We start from the raw sequence: 23,101 nt of genomic DNA on the forward strand, positions 1-23,101 counted from the left end.
ATACAATTTCATACATTTTTTCATAATTGTATTATTTTATTTTTTTCTGTGCTGGCCCCCCGTGGGAATCAAACCCACAACCCTGGTGTTGCAAACACCATGCTCTACCAACTGAGCTACAGGGAAGGTCCAAAAAAAAATATTTTTCTTAAAGGTATAGTCTTAAGAAAAACAAGTAATTGATACAGGCCCTATCCCCTGCACCAGTCAAGGTTGTGTTGATAGCAAGCTAGTTTGACAGAATAGCATCCAGTGTAGCATCCACCACACTGTTGACTGCAAGACCTTGGCACCCTTTACAGCCAGACACCTAAGCTACAAATGTAAAAGTATTAGAAATAACACACTATTTGAACATGTTTCACTCCCCAACCCCCTATATTTTATATACATTTATTATTACAGTCTGTAAAAATGGATGACAGATTTAAATGTAATATTAATGCCTTATGTTAAGGAAAAAGCAATGGCTATAATAAAACTCTGAGCACACTTACAAGTCTCTCCTGGAGCTCGGTGTCCTGGCTCAACTTGGTCTCCAGCAGCTCCAGGCCTTGCCGGTCCGCCATTGGGAGATTAAGATCAGGCAAGGTGTCATGTCCTGACCAGCAGAGGGAGTAATTGTATTATAATTTGGTCAGGACGTGGCAGAAGGGTATTTGTTTTGTATGGTTGGGGTGGTGTGTGTTATTAAAGGGGTGTTTGGTTTATGTAGTCTGGGGTTTGAGTATATGTTCTAGTGTTGGTTTTCTATGGTTTTCTAGTTTGTCTATTTCTGTGTGGTTTGTGTGGCTCCCGATCAGGAACAGCTGTACATCGTTGTTCCTGATTGGGAGTCATATATTAGGAGCTTGTTTTCACCTGGGGTTTTTGTAGGTAGCTGTTTTTTGCATTGCTAGTTATAGCCTGTAAAACTGTCGTCTGCCGTTCTTTGTTTTGTTGTTTTTTCTGTGGTCTCTTTGTTTAATAAATTATAAAGATGAGCATCCACATTCCTGCTGCGTTTTGGTCATCTCTACCCAACGACACCCGTGACAGAACTACCCACCACAAAAAGAATACCGTCGCCAGGCTGGGGAATACCGTCACCCACGGGAAGAAATAGAGGAAGCTAAGGCAGAGAGGCGTCGGTATGAGGCCATGTACGTGCTGAGGGAGAAGCATGAGAGGCACCCCCAATACATTTTTTTGGGGGGGGCACACGGGTAGTTTGGCTGGGCCAAGGATGAGCCCTAAGCCAGCTACCCGTGCTTATATGGAGAAGTGTATGGAGTGGAGGGCGCCGAAGTTTGAAGAAGTGCGCACGATCTCGCCCATACGCACGCACAGTCCAGTGCGAGTTTTTCCAGCCCCTCGCAGATGCCGTGCTAGAGTGGGCATCCAGCCTGGTAGGAGGATGCCTGCGCAGTGCGTCTGGTCACTGGTGCGTCTCTTAGAACCAGGCTACCCTACGCCCGCTCTACGCACGGTAACCATCAGGCCCCTGCACAACCCAGTTCGCCCTGTACTAGCACCCCGCTCATACAGGGCTGCTAGTTCCATCCAGCCAGGACGGGTTGTGCAGGAGGTGCGATCAAGACTGCCTGTGCGCCTCCATGGCCCAGTATTTCCAGTTCCTGCCTCTCGTGCTGACCCGGAAGTGCGAACCCCTAGTTTGGCACGTCCAGCACCACGCATCAAGCTTCCAGAGAGTCAGCCTAGTCCTACTCAGCCTGTTCCCACTCCTCGCACTAGCCCTGAGGTGCGTGTCCCCAGGCTGGTACCTCCACTACCAGTCCCACGCATCAGGCTTCCAGCGCGTCAGCCCAGCCTCGAGTGTCCGGAAACAGTGCCCTGTCCAGAGTGTCCGGAAACAGTGCCCCGTATAGAGAATCCGACGACAGTGCCCCATCAAGAGTATTCGGAAACAGTGCCCCGTCCAGAGTATCCGACGACAGTGCCCCTTCCAGAGGATCCAACGACAGTGCCCCGTCCAGAGTATTCGGCAACAGTGCCCCGTCCAGAGTATCCGACAACAGTACCACGTCATGAGTATCCGGTAAGAGTGTTAAGCCTGGAACCGAGTGAGACGGCCTACAGTTCGGAACCAAGGGAGACGGCGCACTGTGCAGAACCGAGTGAGACGGCTTACAGTTCGGAACCAAGGGAGACGGCCCACTGTGCAGAACTGAGTGAGACGGCCCACAGTTCGGAGAGGGGTGAATGGGTCTACAGTCCGGAACCGAGTGAGTCTGCCTGCAGTCTGGAACCGAGTGAGTCTGCCTGCAGTCCGGAACCGAGTGAGTCTGCCTGCAGTCCGGAACCGAGTGAGTCTGCCTGCAGTCCGGAACCGAGTGAGTCTGCCTCCGATCCGGAACCGAGTGAGTCTGCCTGCGATCCGGAACCGAGTGAGAGCCTGCGATCCAGAACCGTGTGAGTCTGCCTGCGGTCCGGAACCGAGTGAGTCTGACTATAACTTTGAACTATGTGAGTCTGCCTACAGCTCGGAACCGAGTGAATCTGCCTACGGTCCGGAGCCAAGAGAGTCTGCCTACAGTCTGAAGGGCAGTAGGCCAGAACCTGAGCCACCTCCAGTATAGGTGGGTTGGAGAGGGGGGGTATAGCACAGGTGCCGTCGTTGACGGCAGCCACCCTCCCTTCCCTCCCTTTAGTTAGGGGTTTATTTTTTTGTTGTTTTTGGTTGTTTAGGTGCATTCGGGGTATGCACCTTTGGGGGGGGGGGGGGTAATTGTCACGTCCTGACCAGCAGAGGGAGTAATTGTATTATAATTTGGTCAGGACGTGGCAGAAGGGTATTTGTTTTGTATGGTTGGGGTTGTGTGTGTTATTAAAGGGGTGTTTGGTTTATGTAGTCTGGGGTTTGAGTATATGTTCTAGTGTTGGTTTTCTATAGTTTTCTAGTTTGTCTATTTCTGTGTGGTTTGTGTGGCTCCCGATCAGGAACAGCTGTACGTCGTTGTTCCTGATTGGGAGTCATATATTAGGAGCTTGTTTTCACCTGGGGTTTTTGTGGGTAGTTGTTTTTTGCATTGCTAGTGATAGCCTGTAAAACTGTCATCTGCCATTCTTTGTTTGGTTGTTTTTTCGTGGTCTCTTTATTAAATTATAAAGATGAGCATCCACATTCCTGCTGCGTTTTGGTCATCTCTACCCAACGACACCCGTGACACAAGGACAAATCTCCAACTGACCCATTGGCCTGTTGATAGGCTAACAAGGTACTAATCTTGTTATCCATCTCAGGTGTCCAATACCCCCCTGACCCATAGAAAAAAATAAGCTGTTAATCACTGTCACACTCATGAAAACAATTATATACCAAAAATAGATGTACAAGTTATGTTCTCACCTGCTTGCCCACTCCTTAGCACCTTAACTCTTACATCTAGACGTTCCGCTAGCGGAACACCACTCCAATATCCAATGATAAGGCGTGGCGCGAAATACAAACTCCTCGAAAATCCGAAAACTTCCATTTTCAAACATATGACTGTTTTACACCATTTTAAAGACAAGACTCTCCTTTATTTAACCACACTCTCCGATTTCAAAAAGGCTTTACAACGAAAGCAAAACATTAGATTATGTCAGCAGAGTACCCAGCCAGAAATAATCAGACACCCATTTTTCAAGCTAGCATATAATGTCACACAAACCAAAACCACAGCTAAATGCAGCACTAACCTTTGATGATCTTCATCAGATGACACTCCTAGGACATTATGTTATACAATACATGCATGTTTTGTTCAATCAAGTTCATATTTATATCAAAAACCAGCTTTTTACATTAGCATGTGATGTTAAGAACTAGCATTCCCACCGAACACTTCCGGTGAATTTACTAAATTACTCACGATAAACGTTCACAAAAAACATAATTATTTTAAGAATTATAGATACAGAACTCCTTTATGCAATCGCGGTGTCTGATTTTAAAATAGCTTTTCGGTGAAAGCACATTTTGCAATATTCTGAGTAGATAGCTCGCCATCACGGGCTAGCTAATTTGACACCCACCAAGTTTGGTACTCACCAAACTCAAATTTACTATAAGAAAAATTGGATTACCTTTGCTGTTCTTCGTCAGAATGCACTCCCAGGACTTCTACTTCAACAACAAATATTGGTTTGGTTCCAAATAATCCATAGTTATATCCAAATAGCGGCGTTTTGTTCGTGCGTTCAAGACACTATCCGAAGGGTGACGAAGGGTGACGCGCGGACGCGTATCGTGACAAGAAATGTCAAAATATTCCATTACCGTACTTCGAAGCATGTCAAACGCTGTTTAAAATCAATTTTTATGAGATTTTTCTCGTAAAAAAGCGATAATATTCCGACCGGGAGATGTCCTTTCCGTTCAAAGACTCAAAATCTAAAATGGACTCTTTACGTGTACGCGCGCACCCATCTCATTGTTCTCAGATTGACCACTTACCAAATGCGCTACTTTTTTTCAGCCTTGTACAGCAGAGTCATCATTCAACGTTCTGGCGCCTTCTGAGAGCCTATGGGAGCCTTACAAAGTGTCACGTTACAGCAGAGATCCTTTGTTTTGGATAGAGATGACAAAGAAGGCCAAGAAATTGTCTGACAGGGTACTTCCTGTACAGAATCTTCTCAGGTTTTTGCCTGCCATATGAGTTCTGTTATACTCACAGACACCATTCAAACCGTTTTAGAAACTTTGGAGTGTTTTCTATCCAAAGCTACTAATTATATGTATATTCTAGTTTCTGGGCAGGAGTAATAACCAGATTAAATCGGGTACGTTTTTTATCCGGCCGTGAAAATACTGCCCCCTATCCATAACAAGTTAACCTGTTTAGGATAGGGGGCAGTATTTTCACGGCCGGATAAAAAAACGTACCCGATTTAATCTGGTTATTACTCCTGCCCAGAAACTAGAATATGCATATAATTGTTTGATTTGGATAGAAAACACCCTAAAGTTTCTAAAACTGTTTGAATGGTGTCTGTGAGTATAACAGAACTCATATGGCAGGCCATAACCTGAGAAGATTCTAAACAGGAAGTGCCCTCTCTGACCATTTCTTGGCCTTCTATAGCCTCTTTATCCAAAACAGAGGATCTCTGCTGTAACGTGACATTTTCTAAGACTCCCATAGGCTCTCAGAAGGCGCCAGAACGTTGAATGATGACTCTGCTGTCCAAGGCTGAAAACAGTAGCGCATTTGGATAGTGGTCGATCTGAGAACAACGAAACGGGTGCACGCGTGCACGTGAAGAGTCCATTTTACATTTTCAGTCTTTGAACGAAAACAACGTCGCCCGGTCGGAATATTATCGCTATTTTACGAGAAAAATCGCATAAAAATTGATTTTAAACAGCGTTTGACATGCTTCGAAGTACGGTAATGGAATATTTTGAATTTTTGTCACGATACGCGCCGGCGCGTCACCCTTCGGATAGTGTCTTGAACGCAAGAACAAACGCAGCTATTTGGATATAACTATGGATTATTTGGAACCAAACCAACATTTGTTGTTGAAGTAGAAGTCCTGGGAGTGCATTCTGACGAAGAACAGCAAAGGTAATCCAATTTTTCTTAAAGTAAATCTGAGTTTGGTGAGTGCCAAACTTGGTGGGTGTCAAAATAGCTAGCCATGATGGCCGGGCTATCTACTCAGAATATTGCGAAATGTGCTTTCACCGAAAAGCTATTTTAAAATCGGACACATAAAGGAGTTCTGTATCTATAATTCTTAAAATAATTGTTATGTATTTTGTCAACGTTTATTTTGAGTAATTTAGTAAATTCACCGGAAGTTTTCGGTGGGTATGCTAGTTCTGAACAAAACATACTAATGTAAAAAGCTGGTTTTGGATATAAATATGAACTTGATTGAACAAAACATGCATGTATTGTATAACATAATGTCCTAGGAGTGTCATCTGATGAAGATCATCAAAGGTTAGTGCTGCATTTAGCTGTGGTTTTGGTTTTTTGACATTATATGCTAGCTTGAAAAATGGGTGTCTGATTATTTCTGGCTGGGTACTCTCCTGACATAATCTAATTTTTGAAATCGGACAATGTGGTTAGATAAAGGAGAGTCTTGTCTTTTAAATGGTGTAAAATAGTCATATGTTTGAAAAATGGAAGTTCTTGGATTTTTGAGGAGTTTGTAATTCGCGCCACGCCCTATCATTGGATATTGGAGCGGTGTTCCGCTAGCGGAACATCTAGATGTAAGAGCTTCTTCCCTCAGGGCTCTGTTTTTTCCTGCTGGAGTCTTTGCATTTCTGTCCTGTCTTACTTCAGTGATTCGTTTTCCTGCCAGAGTCTTTGGATTTCTACTCCGAAAAATAAAACATTTTAAAAAGGTTCAAATGTACCCCCGTGAAAAATGTAAGTTTACTTTTTAATATAATGACATACTGTTCAAAACAGGACATAAGCATAGTCTCATCTGGGCTAAGTGAATGTACTACTGTACTGTACATACCTCCATGGCTGTCATCCACATGCTGCTGTGGTGAATATGATGCTGGGGGTGTCCAGTGTCCTTTTTGAAAGACAGATTACATTAATAAAGGGGCTTGTTCCTCCTCTGAATGTACATGTAGTCACATTTAAACATGATGCAAAAGTTACTGTTCATATTTAAGTCAGCATGTTCTTAACTTCATGTCTATAGCCATAACTTTGCCCATTGAAGTTTCTCACTCCTAGCCTTGTTTGACACAAAACATTGACATTAAGTAAATACTGTACAAAAAAGAACAGCTAGGCAAAGTTTCATCTGGGAAAAGTGAATGTACTACTTACCAGAGGTGTGGACTCAAGTCACATGACTTGGACTCGAGTCAGACTCGAGTCACAAATATGATGACTTGCAACTTGACTTTAACTTTAACACCAATGACTCGTGACTTAACTTGGACTTGAGCCTTTTGACTCGAACTGACTTGATACCCTCCCCAAGCCCAAATCTAAAAAAAATTATGCTATTAAAAAAAGTGTGCAGCGCATCAAATCCTCATTTAACGGATTACAGTTTGAATCGGACAGCAGCCAATCAAATTGTGCCAGCTGAGAAAAAGTTGCTCGTGGCAGTGCAGAGGAACGTTGGCAGGTGATTTCAGATGGAGCCCTTGGAAAGATGATACCCAAAATTATTATTTTCGGATATAAAGACAACGCTGTATCAACAAAAAACAGATTGCAACTTGCAAAACATGTGGGAACAAAATGACAGATGCACAACAACTTCCAACTTTGTTTGACATTTGAAGCTACACAAAGAACGGTAAGTCATGGCTAATATAGCAGACAGCTATATCATTTATAACTTTGCTAGTGTAGGCTAACGTAACGTTAAATCAATGAGCCTCCACACAGTCAGTCAGTGAGGGAACGTGATCATTGCACCCAAGACTGAGCTACAACTGGATAGGCAGTTGGTACCCAAAATCCTGACTGATGTTACTGGTGTTCCTAAAACCATTGACATACGTTAGCCTACTGTAACCACACACAGAGAGGGTGTGAGGATGGGTGTGTGTGTGTGTTAAGGTTGGGCGATTGTGTACAAGCCTACATTGCCCGATTGTGCCCCCATAGCCATCCTCGATAGTCGATCGCTATGGGGGGGGGGGTCTTTCTCATGTCTACCCATGTATTTCCATGGAAATTACTTGTTGTACTTGTTGTACAAGTAATATTGCAGAGCACAAACTAACATAATGATTCATTGTGTGCCATTCGTAATGACATAGGGAATAGATAACTAAGTTCAGATATTAACTGAGTAACACACCCTCTTGAATTCACCGGTATTTCACTACATTCTAGAGCAGTGAGTGAACGCCCTATAACATAAAGTTACCAGCACCGACAAACTTGCATTAATGTTTTTGTACTAAAAATAATGCAGTGAAAAACGTCAGTTACGTTAGCATGTACTTATTCATCGAGTTGAGTTTACTTTACTAGCTTAATGTGCTAACATTACTGTTTGAGCAAACATTAAAGACAATCGTAAGTTATAAAAAGTTTTCATTACTTATGACAATAGTCTGAATGATAACATGTAACACAAGATTCAAGAAGGAAAACTTGCTTGAACAATCAAGCCGAGTCGCAGAAAAAACAATCTGTTGTAGAGATGGGTTTTTTCCCTCAGAAAATTGACGGTTGGCATCTAACAATGAAAATGAATAGATTGGCGGTGATGATAAAGTGGTGGTGACAAGCCAATTAACCATTCCCAGTAGACCTTTTCCTTTCTTCACGGTAACATGGGTGGGGGTTTTGCTCAAGGACCAATGGAATCGCTCTCCATGATTCAAAATCCAGGCCAGTGAATTGGTGCTCAATTTATCTTTAGACTAAAAGTGTGTCACTCGTGTATATTCAGTATTTCAGTACTGTTCTTTAGTTCCAAAAGTCTACTAACTCCATTTTTCTATAGCTACTACCACGTTCAGGGGAGAATGGTAACTAACTTCCTGTTGATGACATTGGGTTTTCAAACTTCTTCTGTGAGAGACTAAGAGGTGCCACCACCTACTGTAAGTAGTAAGTAGTGTGCATTTATTTTTGGCAAAGTTGTAGGAGAGTATAAATCATAGACTGTAGCAGCCTATGTATACTGAACAAAAATATGAATGCAACATGTAAAGTGTTGGTCCCATATTTCATGAGCCAAAATAAAAGATCCCAGAAATGTTCCATACGGACAAAATATTTATTTATCTGAATCTGTCACGTATCTCAATCTGTCTCGTCTACTCCTGATCCCTCCTTCCATCGCTTGAAGTCTCCAGTCTGTTAACCACCGGTCCTGGCAACTATGATTATGCACACCTGCTCCCCATCATTATGCATACCTGGACTTCATCATCACTTTGATTGCTCCCCCTTTATTTAGCCCTCAGTTGACATCAGTCATTAGGTAGTACTGTTTTCTCTCACGATACTGTACACTTCTCATGTCTCATCACTGTTAGTGAGCATTTCTCCTTTGCCAAGATAATTCATCCACCTGAAAGGTGTGGCATATCAAGAAGCTGATTAAATAGCACGATCATTACACAGGTTAACCTTGTACTGGGGACAATAAAAGGAAACTCTAAAATGTACAGTTTTGTCACACAACACAATGCCACGGATGTCTGAAGTTTTGAGGGAGCACGCAATTGGCCTGCTGACTGCAGGAATGTCCGCCAGAGCTGTTGCCAGAGAATTGAATGTTAATTTCTCTACCATAAGCCACATCCAACATAGTTTTTGAGAATTTGGCAGTACATTCAACCGGCCTCACAACCACAGACCACGTGAAACCATGCCAGATCAGGACTTTCACATCCGACTTCTTCACCTGCGGGATTGTCTGAGACCAGCCACACAGACAGTTGATGAAACTGTAGGTTTGCACAACCGAAGAATTTCTGCACAAACTGTCAGAAACCATCTCAGGGAAGCTCATCTGCATGCTCGTCATCCTTACCAGGGTCTTGATCTGACTGCAGTTTGGCTTCATGACCGACTTCAGTGGGCAAATGCTCACCTTCAAAGGCCACTGGCTGGAGAAGTGTGCCCTTCATGGATTAATCCCGGTTTCAACTGTACCGGGCAGATGACAGATAGTATGGCGTCGTCTGGGCGAGCGGTTTGCTGATGTCAACGTTGGGAACAGAGTGTCCCATGGTGGCGGTGGGGTTACGGTATGGGAAGGCATAAGCTATGGACAACAAACACAGTTGCATTTTATCGATGGCAATTTGAATGCACAGAGATACCGTGACAAGATCCTGAGGCCCATTCCTTCGCCGCCATCACCTCATGTTTCAGAATGATAATGCACAGCCCCATGTCACAATTCCTGGAAGCTGGAAATGTCCTAGTTCTTCCATGGCCTGCATACTCACCAAACATGTCACCCATTGAACATGTTTGGGATGCTCTGGATCAATGTGTACAACAGCGTGTTCCAGTTCCCGCCAATATCCAGAAACTTCACACAGCCATTGAAGAGGAGTGGGACAGCATTCCACAGGCCACAATCAACAGCCTGATCAACCTTATACAAAGGAGATGTATTGCACTGCATGAGGCAAATGTTGGTCACACCGAGGACTGACTGGTTTTGCGATCCACGCCCCTACCTTTTTTTTAAGATATCCAAGTCATGTGAAATCCATAGATTAGGGCTTAATGAATTTATTTCAATTGACTGATTTCCTTATATGAACTGTAACTCAGTAAAATCTTTGAAATGATTGCATGTTGCATTTATACTGTCTTTTTGTTGCAAGTTGGAAATTTGACTGCGGCTTGGATTTTAACATGTTTGAAGCAATAAACAGGCCATGGAATTAAATTTAGATTGGAATGTAGGCTATGTATTCATTACCTCAATACAATAGACTAGAATTGGCTTCATGACCATAGACAATTTTACCATTAATGACAGTAATCAACACCGTGTGAAGCAGTTTAGGGAGTGGCCAGGAACAGTAGGTATTGGGTTGAAAATATAGCCTAGAAAATAAAACAAATGAAAAATTGTAGGCTATTAATGGCTATAAACTGTAAATTATTAGGTGTATCACTTTTGTGCCATCTTCAATTATTTTTAATGCTTTTTTTCCTTGTGTGTTTTTGTTTTTTGTTTTATTGGCAAATCAATCAAATCAAATTTAAATCACAAAAAATGTAGGCTATGGTTTATGGAGCACAACAAAAACAGCTTACAGCCTCTGGCTGGCCATGGTTAGCTGGAAGGTGGCAGGCTGAATTTGAGATAAGGGGAATTTCTGGCTATTGTCTTTCAAATTATCTCATGGCTAGATGGCTTGCCTAGGGCGTATAGCGGTCCTCTGAGTGGAGGCTAAACGCCAAAGATGCAAAAGTGGCCTGCCAAGGGTTTATAACAGTCCTCTGAATGGGGGCTACCCGCCAGAGATGCAAATCTTGTCTTGAGCGGCAAACTCCACTCGCCCGCTGGTGGTAGGAATTTATAGCCTTGGCCGTAGCGACAGCGGAAAATAGCAAGCGGGGGCAAATGGTGATGTGGTGATGAGATGATGTCTGTACTGCTGTGCATTTGTTTTGTAAAGATGATGGGATGACTTCCTAGCGTATTATTGCTGTGCTGTTGATGTTGAGACTAACTGACAGGCTTATACCACTGTGTTTGTGTATTTCCCTCTCCATCTCTGTTCTCAAGAACAGAGTTACACCTTGAATTCATTACACTGCTGGCAGAGAAAACCAGTGCTGTTCTGAAACCAGATGGCCATGCGTGCAAACATACACACACACACTCAGAGGCACAAAAATGTATGCACGCATAAAAATACAATATACAAATACAGTCATTTACAAAAAATATTTGATAAAAATTTGCAAAATAGAATGTATAAAATAAATACATTGGCTTCAGAAATTGTTCACACCCCTTGACTCTCTCCACATTTTGTTGTGTTACAGCCTGAATTTAACATTTACAAAATTGCAATTTTGTGTCACTGGCCTACACAAAATACCCCATAATATCAAAGTGTAATTATGTTTTTAGACATTCTACAAATTTCTACAAAATGTTAAGCTGAAATGTCTTGAGTCTTATTTTTTTTTGTTAATTTGTAGAAATGTCTAAAAACATTATTCCACCCCATTGTTATGGCAAGCCTAAATAAGTTAAATAAATGATAATAAAAATGTGCTTAACAAGTCACATAATAAGTTGCATAGTGTTTAACGAGATTTTTGAATGACTACCTCATCTCTGTACCCCACACATACAATTATGTACTTATTAATTACACTTTGGATGGTGTATCAATGCACCCAGTCACTGCAAAGATACAGGTGTCCATCCTAACTCAGGTCCTGGAGAGGAAGGAAACTGAACAGGGATTTCACCATGAGGCCAATGGTGACATTAAAACAGTTACAGAGTTTAATGGCTGTGAAAGGAGAAAACTGAGGATGGATCAACAACATTGTAGTTAATCCACAATACTAACCCAATTGACAGAATGAAAACAAGAAAGCCTGTACAGAATAAAAATATTCAGAAACATGCATGCTGTTTGCAACAAGGCACTAAAGTAATACTGCAAAACAATTGGCAAAGCAATTAACTTTTTTTGTCCTGAATACAACGTGTTATGTTTAGAGAAACACATTACTGAGTACCACTCCATATTTTTAAGCATAATGTTGGCTGCATCATGTTATGGGTATGCTTGTAAATGTTAAGGATTGGGGAGTTTTTCGGAATAAAAAGTAAACGGAATAGAGTCAAGCACAGGCAAAGTCGTAGAGGAAAACCTGGTTCAGTCTGCTTTCCACCAGACGCTGGGAGATGCATTCACCTTTTAGCATGACAATAACCTACACTGGATTTGCTTACCAAGAAGACAGTGAATATTCCGAGTGGCCGAGTTACAGTTTTTACTGTAATCGCTACCAAGTATTGACTCAGAGGTGTGAATACTTACGTAAATTAGATATTGCTGTATTTTGAATTTAATACATTTGCAGAAATGTCTAAAAACATGTTTTTACTTTGTTATTATGGGGTATTGTGTGTAGATGGGTGCGAGAGAGAAATCTATTTAATCCATTTTGAATTCAGGCTGTAACAGAACAAAATGTGGAATAAGTGAATACTTTCTGAAGGCACTGTATAAGGTTATTTTCTGCATATGCATCCTTCTTTTGACGCCAAAAATACCGCTTTTATGCATGGCCATCTGAATCATAGCACCTGGTTCCAATCCAAGTGTCAATGACATTTAGCAAACTCCAGGCGTTTGCATTTGTTTGCCGTTCTCAATTAAGCCTTTTTTTCTGGCAACCCTTCCAAAGAGCCTTTTGGCATGGAGATGGTGTCTAATTGTATTTGGTTCATTCATTCTCAAACTGTGGCCCTTGGATTTTCCTTTTCCTCTTGTACCATCTTCCTCACTGTGCTTGGGGACAAGATGCACATGTCCTTTTCCAGCAAGTTTACCACTGTTTCAGTGGTTTTAAACTTCTTCAAGGAAAACTTCACCACTAGACACTATTTGGGGAGTTGTTACAGTCTCCCTACATAATTATGAGAGTTCAACCAATGACGTCATTGGTTTTTTGAGCCTGCTGGCTGATCAAAAAATTAATGGAGTCATGTTATTGTTGCCTTTGTGTTTCGCCGATTGCACGATCACGCTAGCAGCAAGTAGATATGGTCGTCCTTGTGGTTGTCCTTGTTCAACATCTGTTACTATCAGCCACGACATTGCAGGATATCTAGGTTGACTCAATTTCCCTGGCTTTGTAAAGACTACAGCCATACTTCCTTGTTCCCACCCTCGAAGGCAGGCTTTTTAGTTTACAGGTTCACAGGAGCTATGTTACCGCACACTCCCTGTCTATCCGAGATTGCTAAATAATTAGCTACAATGGCTGCTATTGATGATTCCTCTTTCCAAGAAGAGCTGGACGCCATTTTTTAATGTTCTTTAACATAGGAACATACAGACATATTTATTTGAGCCGGAATACACTGAAAAGGAGTTGAAACGGCAAGAAAAATAATTGCGAGACAAGCAAGCAGCAGTGGCAGCCTAGACCAGCTGGATCAGGACAAACGAGTAAGTTGTTTTGCTGTCGGTAGCTAGCTAGTAATATAAGCTCTCTTTTTACACAAGGCAGTGTTGTACAATATGGTGATTGATTCGGCCATAACGGGGCTTGCCACTACAAGCCAAGCTACTCAAGTTTAGCCAAATAGCTAGCTATCTAGTTTTGTTTGCAATACCTTAAATGCACTGTAGTCTAACATTATAGCTAGCTAGCTAACTAGCCTAGCTAGCCTCAGTGTGTCTCATTAGGAGCAAAACTGGAGAAATGTTTTGATGATGGAGGAGAGTAAAGGAATGACTTTAGCTTGATGACTCATATTAGTCTTGGAGTAACTATACCTGTGTGTTTTAGCTTGTTAGCTATCTAACGTGTGTCAGTGAGATGTCTCATATTCTACACCATGCTGCTACAGTAGAAATACAGACAGTACACAACGATTGCCCATGGACGTGTAATAGTGTTTTCGATTTTCTCACAGACTATACCGCTTGTTTACAAAGAAGTTGACTCTCAACAGGAGATGTGAAAGGTTACATAACAACAATCTCCTCTTGTATCAAAGTGACTCCAAACACCTCACTGCACAAATGCAAGTCTTTCCTTTGTAGTACTGTAGAATTTATTATAAGTGTTAGTAGTATATTTTTCTTCTACTCTATATATGTCATACGTAGCCATAACTGTTCCTGTATACTGCTGTGCAAACTCAACACAGTCTCCAGAGCAAATTAACATTGTCTTCAATACAAGCCATGTCTACTTATTTGCTATATTGACAGACTAATCTACTGTTTTATTAAAACATATTTGCTTGCCAACAAATTAAAGTTTAAATGATAAACCAACTCCATGCATCATTTGTTTTAGTTTATCCAAACACATTTCATGAATATCGCAATACATTCATCAAGAAGTTGAAGTCAACTGACGCAGTAAAAATAATTTAGTCACTTGCCAGTACACTTATAAAAAATATTATATAAAACACCATTATATATATAATGGTGTTTTATATCATATTCTTTACAAGTGTATTTGTATTTATTATGGATCCACATTAGCTGCTACTCTTCCTGGGGTCCAGCATAATTAAGGCAGTTTATGCAATTTTAAAAACATTACAATACATTCACAGATTTCAAAACACACTGTGTGCCCTTAGACCCCTACTCCACCACCACCACATATCTACAGTACTAAATCCATGTGTATGTATTGTTTGTGTGTGTGTGTGTGTGTGTGTGTGTGTATGTGTGTGTGTGTCTGTGCCATTGTTTGTGTTTCTCCACAGTCCCCGCTGTTCCACAAGGTGTTTTTTTATCTGTTTTTTTTAATCAAATTTTACTGCTTGCGTCAGTTACTTAAAACCTCTTACATCTAGACGTTCCGCTAGCGGAACACCTGCTCCAATATCCAATGATGGGCGTGGCGCGAAATACAAAGTCCTCGAAAATCCGAAAACTTCAATTTTTCAAACATATGACTATTTTACACCACTTTAAATACAAGACTCTCGTTAATCTAACCACATTGTCCGATTTCAAAAAGGCTTTACAACGAAAGCAAAACATTAGATTATGTCAGCAGAGTACCCAGCCAGAAATAATCAGACCCCCATTTTTCAAAGCTAGCATATAATGTCACAAAAAACAAAACCACAGCTAAATCACTAACCTTTGATGATCTTCATCAGATGACACTCCTAGGACATTATGTTATACAATACATGCATGTTTTGTTCAATCAAGTTCATATTTATATCAAAAACCAGCTTTTTACATTAGCATGTGACGTTCAGAACTAGCAAACATACCGAAAACTTCCGGTGAATTTACTAAATTACTCACGATAAACATTCACAAAAAACATAACAATTATTTTAAGAATTATAGATACAGAACTCCTTTATGCAATCGCAGTGTCAGATTTTAAAATAGCTTTTTGGCAAAAGCACATTTTGCAATATTCTGAGTAGATAGCTCCGCCATCACGGGCTAGCTAATTTGACACCCACCAAGTTTGGCGTTCACTAAACTCAGAATTACTATAAGAAAAATGTGATTACCTTTGCTGTTCTTCGTCAGAATGCACTCCCAGGACTTCTACTTCATCCACAAATGTTGTTTTGGTTCAAAATAATCCATAGTTATGTTCAAATATCCTCTGTTTTGTTCTTGCGTTCAAGACACTATCCGAACGGTGACGCGCGGACGCATGTCGTGACAAAAAAATTCAAAATATTCCATTACCGTACTTCGAAGCATGTCAAACGCTGTTTAAAATAACTTTTTATGCGATTTTTCTCGTAAAATAGCGATAATATTCCAACCGGGAGACGTCGTTTTCGTTCAAAGACTGAAAATGTAAAATGGACTCTTCACGTGCATGCGCGCACCCCCGTTTCATTGTTCTCAGATCGACCACTATCCAAATGCGCTACTGTTTTTCAGCCAGGGACTGCAGAGGCATCATTCAACGTTCTGGTGCCTTCTTAGAGCCTATGGGAGTCTTAGAAAATGTCACGTTACAGCAGAGATCCTCTGTACAGTATCTTCTCAGGTTTTGGCCTGCCATATGAGTTCTGTTATACTCACAGACACCATTCAAACCGTTTTAGAAACTTTAGGGTGTTTTCTATCCAAATCAAACAATATGCATATTCTAGTTTCTGGGCAGGAGTAATAACCAGATTAAATCGGGTACGTTTTTTATCCGGATGTGAAAATACTGCCCCCTACCCTAGAGAGGTTAAAGAACACCCTCTGTGTTCTGTTAGACTATTAACTCTTTATCCACATTATAGCAGGGGGTGTAAAGCCATAACACATATGTTTTTCCAGCAGCAGACTATGATCAATGTCAAAAGCTGCACTGAAGTCTAACAAGACAGCCCCCACAATAATTTTATCATCAATTTCTCTCAGCCAATCATCAGTCATTTGTGTAAGTGCTGTGCTTGTTGAGTGTCCTTCCCTATAAGCATGTTGAAATTCTGTTGTCAATTTGTTTACTGTAAAATAGCTTTGTGTCTGGTCAAACACAATTTTTTCCAGAAGTTTACTAAGGGTTGGTAACAGGCTGATTGGTTGGCTATTTGAGCCAGTAAATGAGGCTTTACTATTCTTGGGTAGCGGAATGACCTAAGCTTCCCTCCAGGCCTGAGGGCACACGCTCTCAAGTAGGCTTACATTGAAGATGTGGCAAATAGGAGTGGCAATATCGTCTGCTATTATCCTCAGGAATTTTCCATCCAGATTGTCAGACCCGGTGGCTTGTCATTGTTGATAGACAACAATAATTTTTTCACCTCTTCCACACTGACTACGTAATTCAAAAGTGCAATTCTTGTCTTTCGTAATTTGGTCCGATATACTTGGATGTGTAGTGTCAGCGTTTGTTGCTGGCATGTCATCCCTAAGTTTGCTAATCTTACCAATAAAAAAGGCATTAAAGTAGTTTGCAATATCAGTCGGCTTTGTGATGAATGAGCCATCTGATTCAATGAATGAAGGAGCCAAGTATGCTTTTTTTCCCCAGAGTTTAATTTAAGGTGCCCCAAAGCTTTTTACTATCATTCTTTTTATAATTTATTTGTTTCATAGTGTAGTTTATTTTTATTTAGTTTAGTCACATGATTTCTTAATTTGCAGTAAGTTTGCCAATCAGTCGGGCTGCCAGACTTAATTGCCATACCTTTTGCCTCATCCCTCTCAACCATAAAATGTTTAAATTCCTCATCAATCCAAGGGGATTTAACAGTTTTTACAGTCATGTTCTTAAAACCTGTTGAGTATAGGGGGCAGTATTTTCACGGCCGGATGAAAAACGTACCTAAATTAAACTGCCTACTACTCGGGCCCAGAAACTAGAATATGCATGTTATCAGTAGATTTGGATAGAAAACACTCTGAAGTTTCTAAAACTGTTTGAATGATGTCTGTGATTATAAAAGAACTCATAAGGCAGGCAAAAACCAGAGAGAAATCCAACCCGGAAGTGGGAAATCTGAGAATTGTAGTTCTTCTTTTGAATCCCTATCGAAACTACAGGGTCTGTGGGGTCACATTGCATTTCCTAAGGCTTCCATTGGCTGTCAACAGCCTTTTGAAACTTGTTTCATCCTTCTCCTGTTACTGGGCAGAGAATAGTAGCTCAGTCAATGAGTGGACTGCCTTTGGACAAAGGGCTTGGTTATGCGCAAGCCCGCGAGCACGCCATTCCTTCTTTTTCTTCTGGAAAGAATACGCTATTTTCTGGATGGATAATTATCGCATTTTTACGTTAAAAATACCCTAAAGATTGATTGTAAACAACGTTTGACATGTTTCTACGAACGGTAATGTAAGGGCTGTCGTCGCAAGAAAACCAAGATACAGCGGATGTTGTGGATTCATTATGAATATTTAATAAAATGAACCACTATAAACAAAACATAAAACAGCAACGCTAGCAAACAGTCCTGTCAGGTCAAAAAAGAACGAGACAGAAAACAATCACCCACAAAACCCAAAGGAAATATAGGCTACTTATGTGTGACTCCCAATCAGCAAAAACGAACTTCAGCTGTGCCTGATTGGGAGCCACACACGGCCCAAAACAAAGAAATACAAAAACATAGAAAAATGAACATAGAACACCCACCCAATGTAACACCCTCGCCTAACCAAAAATAAAGAACAAAAACCCCTCTCTATGGCCAGGGTGTTACAGTACCCCCCCCCCCCAAAGGTGCGGACTCCGGCCGCAAAACCTGACTCTGAAGGGGAGGGTGTGGGGTGGGCCTTCTTACGGCGGCGGCTCAGGTGCGGGACGTGGCCCCTGGGCGCAGGCACAGGACTCACCAGGCTGGCGGGCGACTCTGGCGGCTCCGGGCTGGCGGGCGGCTCTGGCGGCTCCGGACAGGCGGGCGGCTCTGGCGGCTCCGAACAGGCGGGCGGCTCTGGCGGCTCCGGACAGGCGGGCGGCTCTGGCGGCTCCGGACAGGAGGGCGGCTCTGGCGGCTCCGGACTGGCGGGCGGCTCTGGCGGCTCCGGACTGGCGGGCGGCTCTGGCGGCTCCGGACTGGCGGGCGGCTCTGGCGGCTCCGGCCTGGCGGGCGGCTCTGGCGGCTCCAGACTGGCGGGCGGCTCTGGCCCAGGATTCACCAGGCTGGGGAGACATGAAGGAGGCCTGGCTCTGGGCGCAGGCACTGGACTCACCAGGCTGGGGAGACCCACTGGAGGCCTAGTCTGTGGAGGAGGCACAGGATAAACCGGGCTGTGGGGGAGCACTGGAGTTCTGGTACTTAGGCCATTTACCCACACTCCAGGCTGAATGCCCACTTTGGCCCGGCACGGGCGGAGCGCAGGCATTGGGCGAACTGAGCCCTCCCAACGCCCTGGAGACACAGTGCGCAGAGCCGGCGCAGGATAACCTGGACCGAAACGGCGCACTGGAGACCAGACGCGCTGAGCTGGCACAATCCATCCTGGCTCGATGCCTGCACTTGCGTGGCACTTGCGGGGGGCTGGCCTATAACGCACCGGGCTATGCACGCGCACTGGAGACACCATGCGCTTCACAGCATAACACGGTGCCTTACCAGTACCACGCTGCTTCCGGTAAGCATGGGGAGTTGGCTCAGGTCTACCGCCTGACTCCACCAATCTCCCCCGTGTGCCCCCCCAAAGAAATGTTGGGGGGGGGCTGCCTCTCGTGTCTGCTGCGCTCCCGCGCTTCATACCAGCGCCTCTCAGCTATCGCCGCCTCAATCTCCCACTGCGGGCGGCGATACTCCCCAGCTTGAGCCCATGGTCCTTTACCGTCCAGCAATTCCTCCCAATTCCACGACTCATGATAGCTCCTCTCCTGGTGCCTCTCCTTCCTCTGCTGCTTGGTCCGTTTCTTGGTGGGTGATTCTGTAAGGGCTGTCATCGCAAGAAAACCAAGATGCAGCGGAGGTTGTGGATTCATTATGAATATTTAATAAAAGGAACCACTATAAACAAAACATAAAACAGCAACGATAGCAAACAGTCCTGTCTGGTCAAAAACAAACGAGACAGAAAACAATCACCCACAAAACCCAAAGGAAAAATAGGCTACTTATGTGTGACTCTCAATCAGCAACAACGAACTTCAGCTGTGCCTGATTGGGAGCCACACACGGCCCAAAACAAAGAAATACAAAAACATAGAAAAATGAACATAGAACGCCCACCCAATGTAACACCCTGGCCTAACCAAAAATAAAGAACAAAAACCCCTCTCTATGGCCAGGGCGTTACAGGTAATGGAACATTTTGACTTTTCGTGTCTCGATTTACGCTCGCACATCATGCCTTTGGATAGTGATCTGAACGCACGAACAAAACGGAGGTATTTGGACGTAAATATGGAGTATTTCGAACAAAACAAACATTTCTTGTGGAAGCAGGAGTCCTGGGAGTGCATTCCGCCGAAGATCAGCAAAGGTAAGGAATGATTTATAACACTAATTCAGAGTTTTGTTGATGCCAGAAATTGGCGGGTAGCTGTTTAGCTTGCATTGATGGTTGAGCTATGTACTCAGATTATTGAACAATGTGCTTTCTCCGTAAAGTTATTTTCAAATCTGACACAGCGGTTGCATCAAGGAGTAGTGTATCTATAATTCTTTAAATAATTGTTATATATTTTGTCAACGTTTATGATGAGTATTTCTGTAAATTAATGCGCTCATTCAAACGGAAGTTTTGGAGGCAAACATTTTCTGAACATCACGCACCAATGTAAAATGCTGTTTTTGGATATAAATATGAACTTGATCGAACAAAATATACATGTATTGTGTAACATGATGTCCTAGGAGTGTCATCTGATGAAGATCGTCAAAGGTTAGTGCTTAATTTTAGCTGTATTTTGGGTTTTTGTGACACATCTCCTTGCTTGGAAAATGTCTGTGTGGTTATTTTTGTCTATGTACTGTCCTAACATAATCTAATGTTTTGCTTTCACTGTAAAGCCTTTTTGAAATCGGACAATGTGGTTACATTAAGAAGTGTATCTTTAAAATGGTGTAAAATAGTCATATGTTTGAGAAATTTAAATTATTAGATTTTTGATGTTTTCTATTTCGCGCCCTGCTATTCCATTGGCTCTTGGCTAGACGTTCCGCTAGCGCAACGTCCGTCCTCAACAGGTTTTAATGGGTGCGTGCTTATTAGTAACTGGAATAAGTAGTTTCATAAATGGTCAAGTGCAGCATCTGGTTGCTCCTTATTACACACCACAGACCAGCAAATATTCTTTACATCATCAACATATGAATCACTACAAAACTTATTGTATGACCTCTTATACACTATATTAGGCCCAGCCTTTGGAACTTTGGTTTTCCTAGATATGGCTATTATATTGTGATCACTGCATCCTATGGATTTGGATACTGCTTTAAAGCAAATATCTGCAGCATTAGTAAAGACGTGATCAACACATGTTGATGATTTAATTCCTGTGCTGTTAGTAACTACCCTGGTAGCTGTTTGTAACTGCCTGATCCAGGGTGCAGGCACTGGTTACAGTTTGAAGTTTTTTCCTGAGTGGGCAGCTTGATGATAGCCAGTCAGTATTTAAATCACCCAGAAAATATACTTCTCTATTGATATCACATACGTTATCAAGCCTTTCACACATATTATCCAGTTACTGACTGTTAGCACTTGGTGGTCTATAGCAGCTTCCCACAAGAATGGGCTTCAGGTGAGGCAGATGAACCTGTAGCCATATTACTCCAACAGTATTTAACATTAGATCATCTCTAAGCTTTACAGGAATGTGGTTCTGAACATAGACCACAAAATCGCCTCCGTGGGCATTTGTCTTTTCGGTAGATGTTATAACCATGTATTGCTGCCACTGTATCATCAAAGGTATCATCTTAAGTGAGTTTCAGAGATAGTCAGAATATGAATGTCCTCTGTTACAAGCACGTTATTGACTTCATGGACCTTGTTTCTTAGGCTACATATGTTAATATGGGCTATTTTTTAGCACTTTTCTGGGTTGCTGGATTGTTTTTAATGCTTTACTGGGAAGCGTATCAGAGGTAGACTTACTCATGTTATTTACATTGGAGTTGATAGTGCAGGGTGAGCTGCATAAAGTGGTCCTCCTACTATTGCACACCGCCTCAGTGCTAACAGTGTAACTCTGGTTGATAGGTTCATGATTACTGCTTACAATAGCTGTAGGATAAACAGATGTATTTGGTGCAATAAGTAATTATTACATTACTTACATTGTGTTTGCCAATGAACCTAAGATCATGTACATTTGATGCAGCATTATGACAACTCATTGTCACAATGGTAGGGATTAACTGAGCTGGTCTTGGATCATTTACCAGTCATTGTTTCAACGCAGCCTTGAAATGTGTGGACAGAGTCCAGGAGCCAAGATGATTTAGATGGACTCCGTCATTCCTGTAGAGTATCTTCTGTTTCCAGAAGGTGTCAAAGTTATCAATAAAAGTGACTCCAGCAGAGCTACAGTAGTCTTTTAGCCTGATGTGTAATGCCAGCAGTCTGCTGAATCTTTCACACCAGCGGCCCAATGATGGACCTGAAATTATTGGCCGTTTTTTTTAGTTTTTTAATGCTAAAATCAGTTCTTTAAAATCCATTTTCAAATGTTCCGAGCTAGCCCTCCTGATGTGGTTTGACAGTATGCTGACTTATAAGATGGTGCCGACGGATATGTTTGCTCTGCTTTTAGCTCCTAAGCAACTTTTCAGTATTTCGTTTTTTTGTGCATTATTGCTTACATTATTAGCCCAGATTTTTTTTTTTTTATTACATACAGCCGGAAATAACTTTTGGATATCAGAGCGGTGGTAAATCACCAGCATTACGACCACGAATAAGACTTTCCCGAATTGGATCCTTTGTTCTTACCGCCCACAGCAATTTAACTTATTCCAGAGGCTGATCCAAAACACCACCAGCGTAGAAGAGTGGTTTATAATCCAACTCAGGAGGCGTGCACACCATCCACCTCTTCCAAGTATATTACTTGCTAATGTTCAGTCTCTGGATAATAAAGTTGACAAGCTCATGGCGAGGATCTCCTTCCAGAGAGACATCAGGGATTGTAACATTTCACAGAAACATGGCTCTCTAGGGATATACTGTCCCCATCCATTCACCCATCTGGGTTCTCAGTACATCACGCAGACAGGAATAAAGAACTCTCCGGGAAGAAGAAAGGCGGGGTTGTATGTTTCGTGATTAACCACTCATTGTGTGATTGTGTTAACATACAAAAACAAAGTCATTTTGTTCACCCGACATAGAATACCACAAAATCAAATGCCGACCGTATTACCTCGCAAGAGAATTCTCTCTGGATATAGTCACAGCCATTTATATTCCCCCTCAAGCCGATAACACGACAGCCCTCAAAGAACTTCACTGGACTTTATTCAAACTGGAAACCACATCCTAAGGCTGTATTTATTGTAGCTGGGGATTTTA

This window comes from Salmo trutta, chromosome 37, assembly GCF_901001165.1.
Source record: "Salmo trutta chromosome 37, fSalTru1.1, whole genome shotgun sequence".
Lineage (NCBI taxonomy): Eukaryota > Metazoa > Chordata > Actinopteri > Salmoniformes > Salmonidae > Salmo > Salmo trutta.